Source organism: Halichoerus grypus, chromosome 3, assembly GCF_964656455.1.
Source record: "Halichoerus grypus chromosome 3, mHalGry1.hap1.1, whole genome shotgun sequence".
In the NCBI taxonomy this organism is placed as follows: Eukaryota; Metazoa; Chordata; class Mammalia; order Carnivora; family Phocidae; genus Halichoerus; species Halichoerus grypus.
The window spans coordinates 193,028,092-193,047,289 of NC_135714.1; the positions used below are offsets into that span (position 1 = coordinate 193,028,092).

Below are 19,198 nucleotides of genomic sequence, written 5' to 3' on the forward strand. Positions count from 1 at the left end.
GTGGAGGAGAATCTGGCAATACTTATCAAATTATATATTCTTTGAAGTAGCAATCTTCATTTCTTGAAATTCAGACTACCCCTACATCTGTACATGTACAAAATTTTATGCACTCATCAAAACCTTGTTTTCATGGTTTAAAAAAAATGGCAGCCACCCATCTGTAGAGAAGGCAGGTTAAATACATTGTGATATGTCCACATAATGGAACATGATTTGCTGTAAAAAAGTGAGGAGGAGCCTGCTCAAATGATAGGTAAAGATCTCCCCCGTGTACGATTAAGTAGAAAAGGATGAAACAGAACACTATAGATAATATGCTGTATTTTGCATAAAAAGGGAGGAGGGAGATACGAATGTGCATTTGCATAAAGAAACACCAGGAGGATTAAAAAAAGAAGAATAAGAAGAAACTAATAAAAATGTAAATGGTGAATGGGGACAAGGATGGAAGTGAGATTTCACATTGTTCACTTTTCTAGATGACTTTGACTTTTTGGAACCATGTCAATGTATTACCTGTGTCGACTGAGAAAAGAAGCAGAACTGAATCAAACAAACACATTCATTTTGGGTCTCAGAATGGCAATTTGGGAGCACAGATTCAGGTGGCAACCCAAAATTTGACTCACTAGGGAACAGAAGTCAGGGTTTATTAAAGACAAAAGGGAATGCTTGTCTATGTTGTTTGCAAAGAATTCTGGTTGGTGTTGGCAACAGAAAACTAGTCCTGGCTAACCATAATGGCTTGCGAAGGCTATCACTGAGCAAAACTTCATTCCTATGCCGAATTGCAGGTGCTCCCGCAGAGGCCTGGGAATATTTGCTGTTTGGCCCAGTGCAAAAGTCCATGGTTCCACCCTGTGAGGAGTGTGCCTAAGGCCCACCTTAATGGCCTCCCAGCTCCATTTTAAAACCCATTGATGTAAATGGCTCCTTTTTATTGTACCTTTCAAGCCTTCAAAAATGAAATTAAATCAAGGGGAGGTGAAAGGGGCACAAAACTCTCTCAATGATGAGAACACGGGTTGTACATGATGCGTACAGAGGGGAGGGGTGGAGAGGGTACCATACATTTCCAAAAGCCGTGTTATGTGATTTTCTTTAGCTTGTTAACTTTCTTCTTTGTGTCAATCTCTGTAGGTATTAATTGAGAAATCATAACATACTTAATATTAGAACTTGAGCCCAAGATAATTCTCAGAGTTTTGTTGTTGAAGGAACAAACTAGAGTATTAGTTTCTTGATTGATTTTTCTACTCATTCCATCCTTTTCCTTTACAATATGATTATAATTATCACATGGTAAGCAGGCCAACAAATATCCATGAAAGAATTTTCATGCCCAGAATCTCTACCTTTTACTACACTGATAATGAAAAGACCTAACAAGTACCACATGATTTCACTTGTCTGTGGAATTTAAGAAACAAAACAAAGGAACAGAGGGAGAAAAAAAAGACAAACCAAAAAACAGACTCTTAACTACAGAGAACAAACTGGTGGTTACCAGTGGGGAGGTGGGTGAGGGGTGAGGGAAATGGGGGAAGGGGATTAGAGCACACTTAGGATGAGCACTGAGTAAAGTATAGACTTGTTGGGCGCCTGGGTGGCTCAGTCATTAAGCGTCTGCCTTCGGCTCAGGTCATGGTCCTAGGGTCCTGGGATCGAGCCCCGCATTGGGCTCCCTGCTCGGCGGGAAGCCTGCTTATCCCTCTCCCACTCCCCCTGCTTGTGTTCCCTCTCTCACTGTGTCTCTCTCTGTCAAATAAATAAATAAAATCTTTAAAAAAAAAATAAGACTTGTTAAATCACTATACTGTACACCTGAAACTAATATAACACTGTATGTTAATAATCCTGGAATTAAAATTAAAAAATAGAAAATACCCGAAGAACTGAGATGTTTAGGAATCTTCAGAAAAGGCAAGCAACTCCCTCTCAAGAAAATGTTTTTGCCAAATTTAAACTTGGTACAAAAGCTATTAAGGAGCATGCCTGAGCTGAAAGAGTCCATTGTCTAATCTGTGCTTTATGCTTTGGTTTTATGTGACTTAAATATAAGCTCGGGGACCTGACAGCCCTCCCTTCAAGGGAAGCATGCTTGGCCAGGGTGTTGAACGCTAATTCACTGATTCTACTGAAGAATTTCCAAAAACCCATTTCTGCCTGGCAGGTTGAAAGAGCGTTAAGAGGGCCACTGTGGCTGGAGGAGAGTCAACAAGGGCGGGGGGTTTGGGGGGGTGGAGATGAGGTCAAGAATGGCCTTGCAGGTGCTTTGTTAGAGATGCCACCCAGGGAGAATGCACGTGGGAAGAGAAAGCTCCAACATTTGAACACCCAGGAAAGAAGACAAAGGACCACCCAAGTCAAAGATGGGAAAACTGTATTGGCTGAGAAAGCCACGGGAAGAAACTTTCCAGAGGAAATGTGACAAACTACTGAGAATTCAGAGGAAAAAAAAGATTTTAAATATACATTGGATTTGTGACGACAGCAGGTTTTAGAGGTGATCCCCACAAAGAGGACTCTGCAAATACTGAGGCAGAATCCAGCTTAGAGTGGATTGATTCATTAGCGGAAAGTAAAGAAACAAATAACAAGTATAAGAAACTTGAGAAGTTGGCTTTGAAGGACAGGGAGAGAGAGAAGAGGGTAGTTAGAGCAGGAAGTGAATGAGGGTAAATCGAAGCATAATTTTGGGGAAGAGGAAAGGAGACTTTTTTTTTTTTTAATGGGTAAAGTGTGAGGCTGGGTGCTAATGAAGCTAGGTTTACAGTTTTTGTGGCAGGAAGTTCCTTTATAATAGCGTCTATATGTTCTATGAAGTAGAAGACAAGGTCTCTGCTCAAAGTTAGGGAAGTGATAGTGGCATCAAGGAAAGTTTCAAACAGTCATTGTCAAGAGTGGGAGAGTACGTTGACCAGAGAAGCTCAGGAAGGTCGCTGGGCAGTGCTGAGGCTCCCCTTAACACTAGCGATTATGAATCAGTCCACAGTGGCACCAGCCTGCCCTGTGGTGTGATTCTATCTAGTTATACTCAGGGCTTGAGTATTGGCATGTGTTGGCTTTATCCAACTTTGGGCCTTTGCCCACATTTATAACAAAAACACAGAGGACTTCAGGATGCTGAAAAATGAGTTACTGAATGGATGAACCATGGAATCTAAGCTGGCTGGAGAGGGAAATGAAAACAGAAGGGGGGGTACATACAGGGAATAAGAGGAGTGGTCTAGAACGTGATGGTCCTGATAAACTTGAATATCCACTCTACCGCCAGTAATGGACTAAATGATGAGAGATTGTGGTCAGAGAATGGGTGGAAGGTGGGGCAAATCTGATCCCGAAAAAGATGTGACTGAATAGAAGGATGAAGAAGCAGGACACAGACCTTTTTGGAAATAAGGGCATGGAACTAAGAGGTGAGAATGTCGGGTGTGTCCCCGTGAGCACTGATTTGCTGAAATGAGAATCAGTATGAGGGAGTATGGTAATAAGATAATGTCAAAAAATCTAGTTATGTTTACAACTTTTGATTTTATGGAATTAAAAATATCCAACTTTTGTTTTTGCCAAATAAGAACATTTTTTAAGAACACCACCTATTATCACCATTATTCATTTTAAAAAAAGATATTTTAACTACCCCCCCACCTCCAAATAAAGAAGGACATAATCTCAGATTAAAGGACCAATACTTCCCAAGAAAAGGTGGTGTGCTTATTATATACACACATACACACACATTCTACTATCTTCATTTTTCTCAGTTTGCCAGGATCAAACTTCCTGCAGGTTGAAATGATCCATGTGATACTGTGATTTATAGTAAGAAATAGATGTTTGGTCTTCATCCCTGTTCTGACACAGAGCTCGGAAAAACCTTGGAATTTCCTAAATGATAAGAGAGATAAAAGTGCCCTTTAATTTTTTTTTTTTAAGATTTTTTATTTTATTTATTTGGCAGAAAGAGACACAGCGAGAGAGGGAACACAAGCAGGGGTAGAGGGAGAGGAAGAAGCAGGCTTCCCGTGGAGCAGGGAACCCAACGTGGGGCACGATCCCAGGACCCTGGGATCGTGACCTGAGCTGAAGGCAGATAACGCTTAACGACTGAGACACCCAGGCGCCCCTAAAGGTGCCTTTTATGTCAATGAGATGACTTTTGGAAAGCCAGCCAGGTAACCTAAGGATGGGGGCTGGTTGCCAGGGGAACCATGTGATGAGAAGGTTGGAACTTCCAGCTTCCCCCTCCTTGGCCTGACCCCTGGGGAGGGGAGTGGAGCTGCAGGTTGAGTTCAATCACCAGTGGCCAATGATTTAATCAATTATGCCTACGTAATATAGTCTCCATAAAAGCCCACAAGAACTGGGTTCAGAGAGTTTTCAGGCTGGTGAACACATGGAGATGTGGGGAGAATGGTGCACCCAGAGAGCACAGAAGCTCTATGCTCCTTCCCCATCCCTTGTCCTATGCATCTCTTCCGTCTGGCTGTTTCTGAGTTATATCCTTTTATAATAAATTAGTAAGCTAGTAAATAAAATGCTTCTCTGGGTTCTATGAGGCACTCTAGCTAATTAATGGAACCCAGTAGAAGGGGATCCCACCAAGGGCACCCATAAGGGCATCATTGGAACCTCTGATTTATAGACTGTCCTCAGAAGCACAGGTGACCATCTGAACTCACAATTGGCCTCTGGATGTGTGTGTGTGTGTGTGTGTGTGTGCGGCAGTCCTGCAGGATCAAGCCCTTAACCTTGTGCTGTCTGACACTCTCTCCTGGTAGGTAGTATGAGCATCAAACTGCATTGGAAGACACCTTGGGGGTGTCCAAGAACTGCTTGATGGTGTGGGGGAAAAAACCCATACATGTTGAAACTGGTATCAGATCTGAATCTTTGATGTAGCATTTGAGAAGGGCTACTCTTACTCTAGTCCAATAAAATTCTACTTGCCACATGAAATAAATTTGTACTTTTAAAAATGCCCTTCCTTTATGAGACTTGAGCAGTGAGAAGTGGCAGGGACTAGAAATGGCCCAGAATTGTCTTTTAACAGAAATCTTGTGACCAAAGATCCTCCTTGTACACTGTTACTATGTCATCATCATCAGCGATTTGCCAGAACTTTCCATAGATTAAAATAAAAGATTACAATTTAAGTCTTCATTTCTTTTCAGATTTATCTAACTTTTCAGTGGATCCTGTGCAAGAGAAAAAAGCAAATGTTGCTGTGGGAGGATTTCCATCAGTCCATTGCATAGATGATGAGGAAATAATAGATAATAGATGCAAATCAAATGCAATTGCACGTGGCTGTTAGGAAGATATTTGGGTCCCAGTCTCTACTAGGCCACTAATAGTAGAGTGATCGTGGCCAAATTACAACTTCGTGTTCCCTAGGTGTAAAGTCAGGGGGTTTCTAAAGACTCTTCCAGCGTTCACATCGTATGTAAAAGTAAGTGGTGCTTTGAGCATGTCTAGAGAGCTCACAACCTTTCAAACTTCAGCATGCCTCACAATCACCATGTGAAAAAGAAAATACCAGGGCTCTGTGCTTGGAAATCCTGCTTCAGGAGGTCAAGGATGACGGGGCCCAGGAATCTCCAGGTTAAACAGGCACTTCGGGTGATCCCTGCATCTTTGTTTCCAGGATCACATTTGGAGAAACACTGTTGGGGGCCTATTTAGTGATCCTTCTTACCCATGAACCAAATGAGAGGAAAACTTTGGCCAACACCTGTTCTGCTATTTCTTCTCCCAACTCAGGTTTGGACTTAAGCCTTTCATCTCCCTTTCTCTCCTACTATCAAGATGTATATGGAAGTTCTGTGACTAAGAACTCATCACAGTACCTGTGGGCAGTGTAGGCAGTGATCATTCTCACTAGCTAAAAATAACTGGCCAGAACAGAAGCAGCCTGGTAAAAATGGACAAACAGCAGAAGAAGCCATGGTGGGAGAGGGGAGAGGTGATCTAGGTTTGGAGGCTTATAAGATGGTGGCGAGCCAAGGAGGAAACAAAACTTAATATTCTGTAACCTATCCATATCTAATACTATCTAACAATCTTCTAAAGAAGTAAGTCTATTGCAATATTTCCAGACCCTATTGTTCATTTATTGTATTTATTTCTTAGGCCTTCAAGTTTCCCAAGAAGTTTTCCCATTTTTAAAGTTTAAAAAAACCCGGTTCTGCTCAAAACCTTAGTGTGTGTGTGTATTTGTTGTTGTTGTTTCCAATTTTTAATCAGAACATAATACAATCAAGAAATAGCAGCTCCCTATTTCTAACCAATGCTGCTGTGTCTTTATTTTGAACACCTGCCTCCAGAGCCACTTAATGGCTGTCGGTGCAAATTCAGATGGAAAGGACTGAAAAATAAAATTTGCAAGTGGTGCCTGTTCAGAGTTTCTACTATTTCAAAATCTGTAAGAATGAGTCAGACTACTGCTGGGGTGGGGGGTAGAGGCAGTGTGTGGACTGAAATCTTGTTCTGCACCTGCATATTCTGACCCTGCCTTCCCCATCTCCTTCTCCCTCTCCACCCCTCATAGTTCTGTTTCCTGCTATGAACTTGAGACTTTGGAATGAGGAAAAAAAAAGTAGATTTGCCTGGCTTGTGCATATCAGCTGTGGTCTGATTCCTTGACCCAGCCCAGGCTGATACAAAATTTAATGACTTAAATTAGTTAATATTCCATCCTTCTATTTTATTTTCAGTTCTTTATCCCTACTGATTGACTTGTTAGCCTTCTGAAAACATTTTTTCAAAAATCCTTACTGTAAGAAATTAAAGATGAACTTTCTAGATATATCTCTCTGATGTTCAAACCAGTCAAATATCATTTATATTTCATTTGAATTCCTAATATTAGTATATAATCAAACAAAATTAGGATCTGATTTATCCCTGCTCTCTCCCTCTCCCATCATACATCTCCTCATATACCTTCAAGCATGGAGCAGAATTGAAAGGTTGAGACGGCTGAACCAAAATAGTAGTTTGGTTTATCCAATGAGAGCATAAGAAGAAAGGCTAGACTCAGAGCCACTATAGTACATTGATATTAAAGTTAACCACTAAAACTTTTAAGTTATTTGTTACCGATTCTCTTTACAAATTTCTCCTTAAAACTCAAGTCACTGATGGAAGCTTATTGTGAAAGTTTATCTGTGAGTCTTAAGGCCATCTACTTTGTTTTTTTTTTTTTTTTTTTTTAAAGATTTTATTTATTTATTTGACAGAGAGAACACAAGCAGGGGGAGCGGGAGAGGGAGAAGCAGGCTTCCCGCCGAGCAGGGAGCCTGATGCGGGGCTCGATCCCAGGACCCTGGGATCATGACCTGAGCCGAAGGCAGACGCTTAACGACTGAGCCACCCAGGTGCCCCAAGGCCATCTACTTTGTATCAAGTCATTGCATTGATAGAACTACCTTAGCTGGAGGGTGGCATAATTTCAAACGGTGTCAAGTAAATTCCAGGAAATGCTGAGTTGACATGTGCACTATCTCTGGAAGTATTATGGTTTTGGAGCAACCCATTTTGCAGCATATGAGACTTATAGCTCAACTATGACTAAGAAATATTTTTCACAGAGCATAGTCACAGTTCATTTCAGTTCAGAATTCCCCATCCCTACTCTGCCGCCCACATCTACACCTCCTCTGTTGGGTTTCATGTAGTTAAGTAGCATTGGTTCTATTGAGCTAACTAGCTACCTCTACCTGAGTCTGAACTACAATTTCTCCTTCTCTACTATGGGGGCCATAATATGTTCCTTCCAGTAGGAGTGACATGAGAATTTGTTAAAAGAATGACAGAGGAGCACCTGGGTGGCTCAGTCTGTTAAGAGTCCAACTCTTGATTTCTACTCAGGTCATGATCTCAGGGTCATGGGATCAAGCCCCACGTTGAGCTCCATGCTGGGCATGGAGCCTACTTGGGATTCTCTCTCTCCCTCTCTTCCCCTCCCCCAGTGCCCCCCCCCCCCGCTCCCATGCATGTGTATACATGCTCTCTCTCTAAAAAACAAAAACAACAGCAACAATAAAAAAGATAAAGACAGAGAAGTTGTCTGACAAATTAAAGCACAACAGAACCATGGTAGGTTATTTAGATATCAACCAGTTTGCTGTCATTGAAAATGTCAGTAGAACTAGGAAAACTACTTTATTTACTTATTAACACATATAGCTCTCAACTTTATGCCCCCTCTCTTCTAAGTGGTTTTAAATATTAACTCATGTGATGCTCTTATCAACCTTACAAGACAGACCCAATTTACAAAGGAGGAAACTGAAGTAACTTGACCAAAGACACAATGAAGTAAGGAGCAGGGCCATGATTTGAACCCAGGAGTCTAGCTATATGGTCTACCCACTTAACCACTATGCTGAGCTACCTTGAGAGAGATCCTGCCTGACTATGGCAGCCACATTAGCAGGTTCAGTCCTGAATGTGCAGACGGCCCTGAGGAATTTAAACTTTTATTCAACAAATATTTATTGAGTATTTATAATTTCTATTTTTTTTTAAAGATTTTATTTATTTGACAGACAGAGACACAGGGAGAGAGAGAACACAAGCAGGGGAAGTGGGAGAGGGAGAACCAGGCTCCCCACCAAGCAGGGAGCCCGACGCGGGGCTCAATCCCAGGACCCCGGGACCACGACCTGAGCTGAAGGCAGATGTCTAATGACTGAGCCACCCAGGCGCCCCAAGTATTTATAATTTCTTTGCCAGGCACTGTGCTAGGTGCTATAAAGATAAAAGACACCTTTCATGCCCTTGTGGAGTTTGTCAGATGGTTGTTGAAATAACAACTCAGGGAACACCTGATAAGAGGCTATCTCCCTTCCTTTCAAGTCAACAAGAGTAAGCTGAGTCAAAGAATTCCAGTGTGAAGTCAAACCCCTGCCTTATCGTAGGTAGTCTTTGACTAGTCAAAGACTAGTCAATCTCTACCTATTTATCTGTCAGAAAAGAAAGCAAAGGAAACCTGGATGACTCAATAGTTTAAAAACTAGGGTTGCTTCCGGCTGATCCTAGGGCAGGTCAACTTATTGGTCTTGGTATAGCCTCCTTCCCCCAGACTGCAGAGAGACAAGGCCAAGGTAAGTCAGAATAGGTCAACTTTTAAGGGACTGCTCTTAACACCCATGTGGGGTACATGTGGTACACTTGTTCTGGAGGGAATGTTGATTTCCTCACTGGGTTTTACATGGTGAGAGGGTATGGAGGGGAATGAACATCACAAAATCAGAAGAAGTGATGAAAAGAAACAGGCCATTTGTCCTCATTGCTAACAAACCAGTGCCTCCGAAGTACAGAAAAGGAGCATGCTACGGTCTTCACATTGTTGCGTTTTTAAAGGAAAATAGCAATAAAGGTCAAGATAATACAGGAAACATTTGTATCTATTCTCAGGAAGCATATGGAAAAATAGCAAATGAACAAATGAGGGTTTAGAATACAGACAGATGCTCAAAAAGACCTACTCAGATAGGCACATTTGAAATCTCCTTGTGTGGGTCACAAATCTCTTTCCACTAACATCCAATTAGGTCTTGGGTTGTGGATAAGAAAGTCAAGCTGAGGGGTGAGGACTGTGACTCCAGGTCACAACCTTATGGTGATCTCTCAGGCCCAATGTTAGCCAATCACAGAGGCTTTCCCTGGTGGACCTCGTCAGTGGGGAGCTGACCTCCCCATAGCACACTTCGTGCAAAGCCAATGCACAGTGTCTGTGTGCATCGCACGGGGTCTCTGGAGGGATCCTCAGGCCCTCCTCCCTGGTGATGCTTACATATATCTGCATTCCTAGCCCTGTCACCTCCATTTGGAGGCCTCCTTATTGGGGAGCCCATGGTTAAGTCATTTCTCAGGCACCTCGGCAGAGACCACCTTCTAGGCTTGGGGGGGAGGAGGAGCCTGAAGACACTCGCCTTCACTTTGACTCAGTATTCAGTATTTTCACTCCTACTCTTCCCCCAGCTCTCTCCCATCCCCTCCCTCCACAAACTGGCAGGAGCCTTTTGTCTGGGGTTTCCTGTTTGTGCTGGCCCTGTTCCAGGGGGGGGAAATAAAACACTGGGAGAGCTAATGCATCCCCAATTTGCCTCTTGCTCCTCCAACCCTCTAAGCATTTAAAGGCTCCACTGTTACTCTCACTTTGGCTTGTCCTAACTGATCACCTTGATACCTTCGGCTCTCTCCAGGTCAGCTCTTGCCAGGCAGGACACTAAAACAAAAGGATATCTTCCAATTGTGATTGAAAGGTAAGTATTTGGACTGAGGTGACTCTAATGCTGGGGCAGCCTAGGTAAGCAGACCCAAACCTAAGCCAGTAATGCCTCAGGGCTAAGAAATCAAAATGTTGGAGAGGTTGTGGAGAAAGGAGAACCCTCTTACACTGTTGGTGAGAATGCAAGCTGGTGCAGCCACTTTGGAAAACAGTATGGAGGTTCCTCAAAAAGTCAAAAATAGAGCTACGCTATGACCCAGCAATTGCACTCCTGGGTATTTATCCCAAAGACACAGATGTAGTGAAAAGAAGGGCCATATGCACCCCAATGTTCACAGCAGCAATGTCCGCAATAGCCAAACTGTGGAAAGAGCCAAGATGCCCTTCAACAGATGAATGGATAAAGAAGATGTGGTCCATATATACAATGGAATATTACTCAGCCATCAGAAAGGATGAATATCCAACTTTTACATCAACATGGATGGGACTGGAGGAGATTATGCTAAGTGAAATAAGTCCAACAGAGAAAGACAATTATCATATGGTTTCACTTATTTGTGGAACATAAGGAATAGCATGGAGGACATTAGGAGAAGGAAGGGAAAAATGAAGGGGGGGAAATCGGAGGGGGAGACGAACCATGAGAGACTATGGACTCTGAGAAACAAACTGAGGGTTCTAGAGGGGAGGGGGGAGGGGGGATTGGTTAGCCCGGTGATGGGTATTAAGGAGGGCACGTACTGCATGGAGCACTGGGTGTTATATGCAAACAATGAATCATGGAACACTACAGCAAAAACTAATTAAAAAAAAAAAAGAAATCAAAACCTAAGGACAACCAATCACAAACAGCCAACTTTTCCATATAAGGCAACTGCTCAAGCTAGAGCCAATCAATTTCCACGCTTTGCTTCTCTGTCTTTTCTATGCGAGTCTTTCCCTGAGGCCCCAGGGGGCTCCTAACCACTTGTGGTTTGGTGCTACCCGATTCAAATCCATTTCTACTCAAATAAACTCTTAAAAACATAATATGCCTCAGTTTACTTTTCAACAGAAGTATCCTAGCAAAAGTAACCAAACAACCTTCAGGGAAAAGCTGGGTCAACTGCTGCTTTTCTCTGAATTGTCCTGGTGCCATTGCCACCCTGATAATTTCATCGGTCACATCAGCTTCAGCTGAATCACATCGTTGCTTGCCAACCAGGATGTTTTGGATGACGTTCAACTGAGGAAGTTTTCTAGTACAAATAGTCAATATCCATAATCTTTTCAAAGCACTATGTGTAAGGAGAGTCAGTCAAATTTTGCACCCCTCAAAGTCAACTGCACCTGAGACCACAGAAGAAGGTTAGTTAGCTGTTTCCTGAGTGCTGTTGGGACAGGCAGGGTGTCCATGAGGCTGCTTTTCCTACAGCTACTCTGATGGGGGAGGAATTGTGGGAGCTTATCTTTCAGGAAATGGGCAGCAGTCTTAAAATTAACTTCTCCTATGGCTCAAATTAGCAGCTGATTAGATAGAAAGGCACATATCGTAGGTGAAAGAGAAAGCTCTACCTAGTTCTTAGATTACTTTGACCTAGAATTATGTGTGTTAAAAAAACTAAGTTACAGGGGCACCTGGGTGGCTCAGTCAGTTGGGCGTCGGACTCTTGGTTTCTGCTCAGGTCATGGTCTCGTGGTCGTGGGATTGAGCCCCAAGTGGGCCTCTGCACTCAGCGTGGAGCCTGCCTCAGATTCTCTCTCCCTCCCCCTGTCTCAAATAAATAAATAAAATCTTAAAAAATACAAAACTAAGCTTCAATAAACATGTGAGTTTGCTTTAAACTGTCTTTAACCCCAAGTATAAGAATAGTGAGAAAGTACAGGGTGGCAGGGCCCTTGGCAAAAGAGGAGATCACTCCCAGAGGTGTGCAGAGCAGGGAAGGATGCCATGATGACATGTGTGTTTGTGTGTGTGTGCGCATGCGCACGCACTCGTGCAAGCGCCCATGTGTGTGCACACTTGCTTGGAGGTTCAGTTCATTGGGACAGCCTCCATTTTGTGGGTATACAAATTAACTTTAGCACTCTGTTAATAAATCAAGTTACTTGAACCTCAATTCTACTTGGTAGTGGAAAACTCATCAGTTTAGGGCACACTCGATCCATTCAAAGTTAACGCAGCCTATTTGGGGCTCTCTCCTTGCTTGGGAGTCTGTGACGCATTGTGTCATAGAGGTAGGAAGAGGTTGAACGGTTGGAAGTATCTGGTCCTCCACTGTCACAGGTGCCCAGTGGGTCCTCCTGCTAAGACTTACATCATTCCACTTGGTTGTCTTCATCACTTCTGCTCTCTGCATCCATGGAGATAGCTGCATTCTCATTGAGCTTCTGCTTTTATGGTTTACACTGTTACTACTCAATGTCTCAAATCCCTGTGGGGGAAGAAAGATCATCTTCCCTCTAAGCTTCTGAGTTCTTGGCTGAGACCCCTGTAATAAAAGTCAGATTAACAAGAGAAAGAAACCCAGAAGTTTACTAACATGATACTTCATGTGTAAATGGAAGATACCCAGGGAAAAGCGAGTAATAACTCCCTGAGATGGCTTAGCCTCTGGCTTAAATACCATCTTCAGCTAAAGACAAAAGAAGGAAAGGTGAGGTGGGCTGGTTATGGGGGAGGTTATCAGGAAAAGCAAGGTAAACACAAGTAAGGTTGCCAGAGTCCAGCTGCAGCCGGGGTGGGTCTCTCGTAGGAAAGGACGGCATCGGCAAATGAGGAGACACAAAGGATCAGGTTGCAAGCATCTCCTCCTGACAGCCTCGGAGGAACTTTATTTATATGTTAGGATATTTTTGTTTTTCCAAATCTTAGATCATTTTCTGGATTACAGCCGTAGCCTTCTTTCATTTTTCCTTTGTAATGATTAACATGACCTTTATTGATTTCTGCTTATTGGCTTTCGCTAAAACTAAAAAACAGTACACAAAGAGAAAGGTGCTAGACAGAGCGTGACCGTCTTGTTATTTTGTTCTATAGAAACTAATTCTTCGTGGAATTAGTTTCATTATGATTGCTTAGATAGGCGTAACTAAGATGAGTAGTCACTTTATCATGAAACCCCAGAAATATTCCCACAACTATAAAGATTGCCATAAACAAAATGAAAGAGAATAGCAGGAGCCAGCCCAGAAATATTCCCACAATTACAAAGATTGCCATAAACAAAATGAAAGAGAAGAGCAGGAGCCAGCTGTGGAGTCTCCTGTTTTCAGGATCGTCCCCCGTACTTGGACCTTGTCAAACAGCATGAGTAGCTTGGCTCGCGCCATAAGGTTTTTATACAGATTTAAGTCTGTGCCTCCTCCATCGATAAGTCTCTTATGATTAAGAGTGATCCTTCTTTTCTTGATACAGAGAGGGAGATATCCTTATAAGTGGAGGTTTCCTTTATAAATACAAATTTCTCTTGCAAAAGAGTAACTTCTACTCCATTTTCAGAGCTAATCCTGTGTCTGCAGTTACTTGAAATAATCCTATGCCAAAGAGGTCTATTTGGGGATGGCATGTTTTGTACTCCTCAAAGTCAAATGCACCTCATACCACAGAGGAAGGTTAGTTAACTGTTTCTTGAGTGCTATTGGGACAAGCAGGGTGTCCATGGGGCTGCTTTTCCTATAGCTACTCTGATGGGGGGTTTATTGTGGGATCTTCTCTTTCAGGGTTCCAAGTAGGAAATGGGCAGGAACCCACACCAGTGACTCACTCTGGCACTCTCCTCACTAGGTCTCCTCCCTTCTCCAGCTTGGAGGACTTTGACCTAGTGGCAGGGAGGCAGGGGAGGGAAGAAGCAGATCAGCCCTCTCATTCTGTGTCAACTTCAGCTGTTAGACATCAGAACTTGAGAACATAATGTCCTCTTTCTTCTGCTGCAACAATTCTCCTTGGGGCCACAAAGACTTCACGTCTAACAGCCAATGGACAGTGTGGGAAGAGGGAGCATAATAGAGTATAAGCAAGTGAGGATGCTGATGATGGGAACGCATCAGTTAATATTTCCTACCATCATTTTGCCACATGTGCTTGTAATAGTAGCTAGCTCTGTTATGCAATTTCTCCATGCCAGAGGCTTTACAAACATCACCTCCTATAATTCTCATATGAATCTTATGAAGTGGGTATTATTATCCTACTTTTGTAACTGAGAAAATGAAAGCTCAGAGGCTGAACAACTTGCCTAAGGTTACACAGCCTGTAGGTGATGGTGCCTGAACATGAACCCAGGTATTTCTGACTCTCAATTCTTTACTCTTTCTACTGCGAACTTCTCCAGGAGATTCAAATCAAAAACACAAGCCAAAGCATGCACTAGAATCTAGCAGAGAACAGGCATCTGTAAAGCAGATTGTGAAAACACCCTATCCTTGATTCTTAGAGCTTTGGCCCCTTGAGATACTGAAGCAGCACATGTAAGGAGAATTGGTCAAGTGGATAGAAGCTCAGAAAGGACCAGGCCCTTCCTTGGGAATGGCTGCAGGAAAGAGCAGAAGAACAGATGATCTCAGATCCTTAAAAATAGTCTGAACAAATGGCAGAGACTCATTTTCCAGAACCTGCTCTCAATAGGGCCAAGAACTATATACTTTATGGCATCATTTAAAGAAGCCAAACTAAAGAAGGGTGAAAAAATCCCAGGACAGAGTTGGAATGCTACGGAGCTGGGGAGTCAACTTTGGTTGCAAATGAGCAGATACCTATTCATAGTTTTCTTTTTTTTTACGTCACTCCCTGATTTTCTATCCAGCTCTACTCTTCTCTCACCTGTTACTGTAGGTTCCAGAAAGCAAAGGAGCAGAAGCTGCTGTCGCTGGGGGATCGAAGCCAGGAGCATCTGTCTGTGATAGTGTGTGTGAGGAGCAGCAAACATACATGAGCAAGGGGACCAACGAGGAACGTTTTGGCTGCAAGTGTTGCTCTAGGCAAGGAGTAAAACTGCATGAGCATGCCAGAGTTGGGCACTTGGGAGGTGGGTGATAACATGGCCCTCAGGAACTCAAAAACAGAGTGGAAATGAGGAATAGGAAGCAGCACCATCAACTGGAAAGCTCACTGACTTTGGAGTCATCAAGATCGGGCCACGAAGCCTGACGTCTCCGCTCATCAACACGACCTTGGGCACTTTGGTTAAGCTCCGTGGACATCAGCTTTCTTATTCATAAAAGGATTCTAACAAATATTATCATCCTTACACAGTGGTTTGTAAAGCACGCAGCTTAGGACCACATAGACACTGGGTTCTGTCCTACATCAAGGCTCACATACCTACCACCTAAGGGATCCTTCATGGTTCCCACCAGATCCTTAGAGCACATACCAGGTTGGACTCTGCCCTGTTATGTGCAAGGCCCTGTGCTAGGGCTGTGAAATCAAGGGGCACAAAGCTGGGGGAGGATGAGTGCTGAATGGCTCCAGCTCTATTCGTTTTCTGCTGCCACAGACCCACTTACTACAAGCTTAGCATCTTTAAACAACACGAATTTATTCTCTCACAGTTTCTGTGGCCTGGAGTCCAGGCACAGTTGAGCTAGTTCTCTGCTCGGGGTCCCACCAGGCTGAAGGCAAGGTGCCAGGTGGGCCGTGTCCTTGCCTGGGCGCTTGACTAGGAAAGAAACCATTTCCAAGCTTGTAAAAGTTATCAGTGGAACTCAGTTCCTTATGGCTATAGTATGAATGTCCCTGTTTTCCTGCTAGCCATTGACCAGAAACCACCCTCTGTAGCTACAAGCCACCCTTGGGTCCTTGCCACGTGGCTCCCTCCACAGAGAGTTTCTAACATGCTTCAAGGCCAGTAGGAGGGTCTCTTTCACTTCAAACATCTCTTCCCTTCAGAGAAGGCCCAGATCCGTTTTTGAGGTGTTCACCTGCTCAGGTCAGTCTCACCCAGAATAATCTCCCTTCTGCTGAATTCCAAGTCAACTGATTAGAGGCCTTAGTTATATCTGCAGAATCCCTTCACTTTGCCAGGTAACCCAACTGCATCTCAGGATGAAATCCTGTCCTATTCCCAGATCTCACCTACACTCACAGGGGAGAGAATAACATGGAGCATGGACACCAGGGGGCAGAACCTGGGAGAACATAGGAAAATTCTGCTGGCTAGACCTGCTTAGTTGTACCCCACTCCAAGGGAGGACTGAGGGTGAGCCTTACTCACCACCTGGTGGACACCCTTGTGAATCAGCAGTCGATTCACTTGGCAATTCACAAGGTGATTTTTCTCCTTGTTAGGAGGTTTACAGAATCACAGCGAACGTTTCAGACACCATGCCCTGAGAGAATATTGTCATTCTGGGAAATGCTTCGCCCTGGGGAAGCATTTTTTATCATTTCAGATACTTTCCATTCCGTCTGTCCTGCAGACATCTTAAGGCCATAATGGGCATCCAGAGGAGTACAGGTCCTGTGGCCTGAGATCTAATTTTAGAAATACTCTCAATCTAAATACAGGGAAACTAAGGCCCAGATAGGACCATCTGTTCTGGGCCTCTTGCAGTGATGTCCTGATCAAAACATCAAAACATCCACAGATTGGTCTGCCTTGGCTGTCAAAGGAGAGAAGTATCCACTAAGAAGGATTCCAGCAGGTTGTCTAATGAGTAGGTGATAATTGGAGAATTGAAAAAAATACTAGCCAGTGTTGGGTGGGTTGAGATGTTTTCCAAATAAAATTTAATATCCTGCATGATCATTACTATAAAGAAAAAGAGATTGGTTAAAATTATTTTCAAATTAATTGAAATTGAATTAATGGAATTAATTGGGGAATATTTCTTTTGCATAAAGCCTTTTTTTATCTCGTTTTCAATGAAAAAACAATTTTGTATTAGTATTAATCAGTTCCATGAGACAAACCATAGTTTGAAAGTAAGTAACTTACAAACCTTCCACGGTCTATTAGGATTAAAACAGCTACAAAATTATCTTGCTCATGACCTCCTATCAGATTACTGATAGCTGACTGATCTACTGGGCTCCACCACCCTTGCCCCTCCAAATGATTTTTTTTTTTTAACATCTCTTTCAGTCTAGGCTTCTTAATAACACTGGGCAAAACACTGTTTTCCCTTCAGGAAGGATCTCCTATGCTGACAAAAAGTGGGGTTAAGCTTGAGAAAGACTTGCTGGATTCAAAAGCCAGAATTCAAAAGTCAAATGGGGAGAGTGGTTCTGGGTGTGTATGCGAGGGGAAGACCCCAGAGTCTGACCTGACTCAACCCTTCAGTGCAAGGGAATTTAAAGAGCTGGCATGGTGGGAGCACGGGCTAGTTTTAGTAAGAAGGGCCATTGCCTGAGCCTAGCACTGAAAGCACACTGGTTTTGGAGGGATCCTCACCAGTGTTGGTGGCAAGGACCAAAGCCAGAGCCCAAGGAAGTGAAGTAACCAGAATTCTCACATACTGCTGTTGGTAATGCAAAATTGGACAGCCACTTGTGAAATCAGTTTGGCAGTTTCTTGTAAAGTTAAATATACATTTACTGTATGAGCCACTCATTCCACTCCCAGGTGTTTATTCAAGAGGAATGGAAATACACATCCACCAAAAGACTTGCACATGACTGCTCATAGCACCTTTATGTATAATGACCTAAATGGAAACAGTACAAATGTCCATCAAGAGGTGAATGGATACACAAATTGAGGGATAGTTGTATTATGGAATAGTCATTATCAATAAAAAAAGACAAATACCAGTACACACAACATGGATAAATCTTAGCAGCACCTTGCTGAGTAAAAGAAGCCAGACAAAAGAGTACATATTATATGATTCCATTTCTTTAATTATTTTTTTTAGAGAGGGAAAGAGTAGGGGGAGGGCAGAGAGAATCTTAAGCAGGTTCCACACAGAGTGCAGAGCATGACATGGGGCTCAATCTCGCAAACCTGAAATCATGACCTTAGTGGAAATCAAGAGTCAGACACTTAACCGACTGAACAATCCAGGTGCGCCTGTGATTCCATTTAAATAAAGGATTAGAGCAGGCAAAATCAAAGCTGTATTCAGAGAAATCATATCAATTCTTGCCTGAGGCAGGGATTAGAGCTCTATCAACTGCAAAGGGGCACAAAGGAGATTTTGGGTGTAATGAGAATACATCTTAATGGTGGTGATGGCTACACAGGTGTATATATTTGTCAAAACTCATCAAACTGTAGTCTTAAAAATGAGTGCATTCAATTGTATGTAAATATTCCTTATTGTATGAATATTAAACCAGATAAAGTTGATTTTTAAAACATTACCCAGGCTCAGGGTTTCCACTGGAGAAAACTCTGATCTAGATCACTCTGCATGTCTCTAGAGACATCTGAAATTCATGCTATGTTTCTTAATTCCAATGGAATTCCTATTTCATTGATATGAAAACACTATAGGGACCAAGATGGAGTAGATGCACTTCTCCCTACTCCTCCTGATAAGTATAACTAAAAAGCCTAGACATTATAAAGCAAATATAAGACTTTAAAACTGGACAGAAAAAGGAAGTCTGGGGAGCAACCTCAGAACTCAGGGAATGATGTGACAGTGAATTTCCTGAGTTTTGTTTTTATCTCATATGTCCTGGATCAACTAGGGAGGAAACTAACCTCCCATAAACACCAATGGGTGCACACCAAAAAAAGAAAAAAGCCTCCAAAGAAGTCTGCTCTTTCTTGCCAAAGGACCAGGAAAGCATTTGCCTAGCAAGACAGAAAACTTTTAGACAATAACCACCCTACTCAAGCCACAGAAACAACTGAGGCCCCACCCCTACCTGGCCAATGAAGGTACCCCCAAGCAGCAGAACTTGATGTTCTTCCTTAAGTGAGTACTATTTCTTCTAAAGACAACAACAACCAAAAACCCAAAACCCAAAAAACTGCTAACATTTTCAATGGCACTGGCTGTGCTTTGGGGTTATTATGG

General features: G+C 42.8%; 1 protein-coding gene across 1 annotated transcript in view; it reads right to left on the reverse strand.

The window, feature by feature from the left end:
• PRIMPOL (primase and DNA directed polymerase) overlaps positions 1-19,198 on the reverse strand; it is a 124,704-nt gene that overhangs the window by 75,653 nt on the left and 29,853 nt on the right. The window lies entirely within an intron of this gene.